We start from the raw sequence: 4922 nt of genomic DNA on the forward strand, positions 1-4922 counted from the left end.
CTGTCTCAAAAAATAAATAAATAAATAAATAAATATAACATTACTGATTCTAAATTCAAATCATGTCCTGGGTGATGAAGATTGATGGACTAAGAGATTATTAATGAGACTGAAAGACTTTCCTAGTTCTGGTTTGAACCTTCAACTCAGACCCGGATTACCACCAAATAAAAACCCTTGCTAAGAGGTAGATACCAAAGAGACAGAACTTTGCTGAATTTTTGCCAAGCTGAGGTTTTCTAGAGGAAAGTAACTAGCTGGAGCAGTAAATAGATTAAGGAGAGAGAGAGAGCAAACTTGCAGAGGTGGGGATGGGAGCGTGTTTGAGAAGGATTTAAAAACATAGCTCAATCAACAGCCCTTCTGAAAAGAATGCTCTGCCTTGCTCTGTTCCAAGATTTGGAAATGAACAAAACTTACTCTGTAAATTAAGAGAACCTAGTGACTTCAAGGTGATTTTTGAAACTTTTTTTTATCTTGAAATGATCTGAGGCTTACCAAAATGTTGCAAAGATAGTAGGAAAGGTTCACGTGTGCTCTTCACCCAGCTGCTCCTCCAGTTAACATATTACAGCCACAGGACAATGACCCAAACTAGTAACTGAAGCCAAGAGATGGAGTAAACCTAAGTGTCCAGATGAATGGACAAGGGAATGTGCACAATGGAACATTATTCAGCCACAAAAACAAATGAAATTCCCGGCAGCACGTATGACTATGGAGAACATATAACAAGGAATAAGTCGCCAGGCACAGACAAGTACCTCGTGTTCTCACTCATATGTGAAAGTCTAAAAAGCTGATCTCCTGAAAGTAGAAAGGCAGGCCAGTGGCTCACTCCTGTAACCTAGCCCTCTGGGAGGCCGAGGCAGGTGGATCCCCTGAGCTCAGGAGTTCAAGAACTAACCTGAGCAAAAGCAAGACCCCTCTCTACTAAAAACAGAAAAACCAGCCAGGCGTTGTGGCGGGCACCTGTAGTCCCCACTACTTGGGAGGCTGAGGCCAGAGGATCGCTTGAGCCCAGAAGTTTGAGGTTGCTGTGAGCTGTGATACCACAGCGCTCTATCCCGGGGCAACTAAAAGTGAGACTCTGTCTCAAAAGAAAAAAAAAAAGAGAATAAAATCATGGTTACTAGATGCTGGTAACAGTGGTGGTTGGGGGAGTATATGGATAGCCAAAGGTTGGTTACCAGATATAAAATTACAGCTAGATCAGAGGAATCAGTTCCAGCGTTCCACAGCACTATAGGATGAATATAATTAACATCTACTGTGTATTTTCAAATAGGTAAAAGGAAAGATTTCAAAGGTCCCAACGCACAAAAATAATGATAAATGTTTGTGAGGATGGATATGCTAATTATCCTGATTTGATAATTACACATAATATCTGTCAATACCACACTGTACCCCATAATGTGTACGATTATTTGTCGATTAAAAATAATAAAATAATAATAAAAACAAACAATCACCTAATAAAGAGACAATGGTACAATACTATAAACTACCTGGATTTCATCAGTTTTCCCACTAATGTTCTCTTTCAGTTTCTGGAATCCAATCCAGGATCCCACATTGCATTTAGCTGTCAGGAGACATTCTCCTCCAAATCGGTGGCAGTTCCTCAGTAAAGTCTGTCCTTATACCCCTGATACTGTTGATGAGGACTGGTCAGGTATTTTGAGGAACGTCTCTCTATTAAGGTTTGTAAACTTTGTCATGGTTCAACTGAGGTTATGGGTTTAGATGAAGAATACCAAAGGTACAGTGTTTGCTTTTTAGGATGTCCTCCAGGGGTAGATGAGCCCGTATGTCTCACTGCCATTCTGGCGTCCACAATTCCCCTACTGGTAAAGTTACTATTTTTTCCCCTTTGTAATTAATAAATATTTGGTGGGGGGGGAAATACAGCAAATATCTTGTTTCTCCTTAAACTTTCACCCAGTGGTGAAACGTTTATTAATTTAAAGTCTTCTGCAGAGAAGAGTTCTCCTTCTGGCCCAATGATTTATTTATTCAGTGACTTAGGTCAGTTTGGATTTGTGTGTATACATTTTCTTTGGGAGGTTGCAATCCAATAATATAGTTACTTTATTGCTCAAACTTTCATCTGTGGCCCCTGGGTGCTCTTTCTGGTCAGCTCCTTTTTGAGAACATCCTTGCTTTCTGGCACCACAAGCTCCTTCAGGCTCATCTTGTATTTTCCTTGCCCTAACCTTGGACTCAATCCCTTCTCCAAAGGGCTCTGGTTTCCTTGAAGGCAGTGGTTATCAACATTCCTAATGCTGCAGTGTATTTTCATTGTTAAAAAGGGGTCATGACCCACAGGTTGCAAACCGCTGCTTTAAGGAAAAATGGTACAAGATGAATATCCTTCATCCAAAATGTTTGGGGCCAAAAGTGCTTCAGATTTCAGAATCTTTTTCTGTTTAGGAACATACACAGTATATTCACTGTTGGAACATCTCAGATCCAAAAATTCAAAGTCGAAAATGCTCCATTCAGCATTTTCTTTGAGGGTCATGTCTGTATTCAAAAAGTTTCAGATTTTAGAGCATTTTGAAATTCAGATTTTCAGATTTGGTATGCTCATCCTGTATGTGGAAACAACGACCGAGTCTGCTTCTGGGGAATCACTGTGCCTAGCCCATGTCAAGGAAAATGAACCTGGCCTGTGACTTTTACAATTTACTAAAGTCAACACTCCTAAAACCACATAAAAAGTGCATTAAAAACAGTCTCTTGGCTCGGCGCCTATGGCTCAACCGGCTAAGGCGCCAGCCACGTACACCTAAGGTGGCGGGTTCGAATCCCCAGCCTGGACCCGCCAAACAGCAATGACGGCTGCAACCAAAAAATAGCCGGGGGTTGTGGCGGGCGCCTGTGGTCCCAGCTACTTGGGAGGCGGAGGCAGGAGACTCGCTTGAGCCCAGGAGTTGGAGGTTGCTGTGAGCTGTAATGCCACGGCACTCTACCCAGGGGGACAGCTTGAGGCTCTGTCTCAAAAAAAAAAACAAACAAAAAAAACAGTCTCTTTTCCTTTCCACATGCAGCTGGGGACAAGGAATGGCCTTAGAATTGTAGGATCAGGCCTCAAAGGATAAATTTTTAGTGGTAGTTCCCAGAACTTTTCCTGGAGCCCCTAAAATCCTATCCCAATCCAGTCAGTCCCAGGGAGGAAGCAGCTTCAACGCAGAGCAGAGTCGTAGCTGTAACTCAGCAAGTCTTCCTCCTAGGGCGGAGCATAGCTGGATATTCACAACTACTTTCTCCTATGACTACAGGGCCGGGGGCGGGCAGGGGGGTGGGGGGAAAGTGGGGGACCAGGCAAGAGAGCTTAATTTTTATATCCATTTCATTATAAGCATCACAAGACCCTAAAACAATGTACTTGTAATTATTACTTAGGTAAAAAACATACGAAGGGTGTAAACAACATATTAGGGATTTGTTTGAAGGATTTGAGTGATTTGTCAAGGAGGTCAGCTTCCCATGTTCACTTCGTCTTAGACAAATACGTTACAGTGGACTCCAACGGATGGGTAAATTATGCAGCAGAAAGTACTAGTGCATTCAAAAACAAAAGCTCTCTAAGACATTTCACAGTAGAGTGCTATGAAGAATGGACTTGTCATTTTACAGGGATACTTTTACACACACATGTAGCATAATAAATTCCGAGTTCACCTACCGTTCAGCGGCGACTCCTTGAGAAAAGGGCCTTCTCGCTGTCACTCTCTCGTTCAGAGCTGGCTTCTTTCGAATCTGAGCAATTAAAAAGAAACAAGACTTTCAATATCCACACTGATTCGTGATTCTTACATAACCTCGGCTGCCAAGATGTACGCACACAGGGAATTGATGTTCTCTGTTGGACTTTATTCTGGACGTTTGCTTTCCTGGAGCTTACCATGCTCTGTGCTCCCCAGAAGTAACCAACAGACCACAAATGACTCATCATAAATCACACCGCGCTGGGAAATCTTTTAAAAATTATTTCATACGAGAGGCACGTGTGAGATTCACGTCACCTACTATCCTAGTTCAGTCGAGAATATGAGTTAAGGCCCTTTCCACCTTTTGTATCAAATTAGTGATGATGATACCCACGTTACTGTGCAGACCTGAGTGAGGTTAGGTCGTAAAAGGATTCAGAACCGTGAAAACATGTTTGACAAAAGTGATGCATTGCAAAAATGAGACGTTATAAAATATAACCTCATGCTAGGTTAAGCCTAAGGTAGAGTAAGGTGGCAACCCGCGGGCAAGGCAGACGCAGCAGACTCGGAAGGCAGGGTCTCAGCATTTCCATCTCGTCTCCTCTGAAGGGCTCAGGGTTCCAGAACAGCAGTTTTATCCATGAAGACAAAACAGCACCGAGTGCCAAAGTCCTCAGAGCCCGGACACTTCCAACACCCAGACCCAACATTCTGCACGTCTAACCTACACAAAACTCTGCGTTTCCTCTCTTTGACTTCTGTACCTTTCAACTTGGAATTTACAAGAACTATTACTTGATGCACGGCATAAAAATAACAGACGGAGGAGAGAAAATGTTTTCCCATTTTGTTGACTCTAACAGAAGAGAACAGAGACTATACCGGCAATGTATTTTGCTTGTTTATTTCTCTGTTTTCTCTGGCACTGTTTAGTACTTTCATTTGGAAATCAAAAGCCTTTTCATGAAGACTCAGTAGTAAACTTAATAGTACAGCAAACTAGTGAGTAGCAGACTGAATAGTAAAACAAACAATTTTGTTTTCAGATGGGAAAAAAAACATTTTTCCCAAAAATCTTGCTTTCTTCTATAGAAAAAAGCTAATTTGTCAGTGTTTTATGCCTGCATGAGTGCTGCACTGTAGCAATTTACATAAACATTTTCTTTTCTAGATAGAGCCTTAAGCTGTCACACTGGGTAG

At 41.9% G+C, this 4922-nt stretch overlaps 1 protein-coding gene across 1 annotated transcript in view; it reads right to left on the reverse strand.

The window, feature by feature from the left end:
• PPARG (peroxisome proliferator activated receptor gamma) overlaps positions 1 to 4922 on the reverse strand; it is a 140022-nt gene that overhangs the window by 113251 nt on the left and 21849 nt on the right. The window contains exon 2 of the mRNA XM_023516961.1: positions 3695 to 3768. The gene's annotated coding sequence lies outside the window, so the exon portion shown is untranslated. The remainder of the gene's footprint in view (positions 1 to 3694; positions 3769 to 4922) is intronic.

Source organism: Otolemur garnettii, unplaced genomic scaffold (assembly GCF_000181295.1).
Source record: "Otolemur garnettii isolate 467f Iridium unplaced genomic scaffold, OtoGar3 scaffold00101, whole genome shotgun sequence".
Lineage (NCBI taxonomy): Eukaryota > Metazoa > Chordata > Mammalia > Primates > Galagidae > Otolemur > Otolemur garnettii.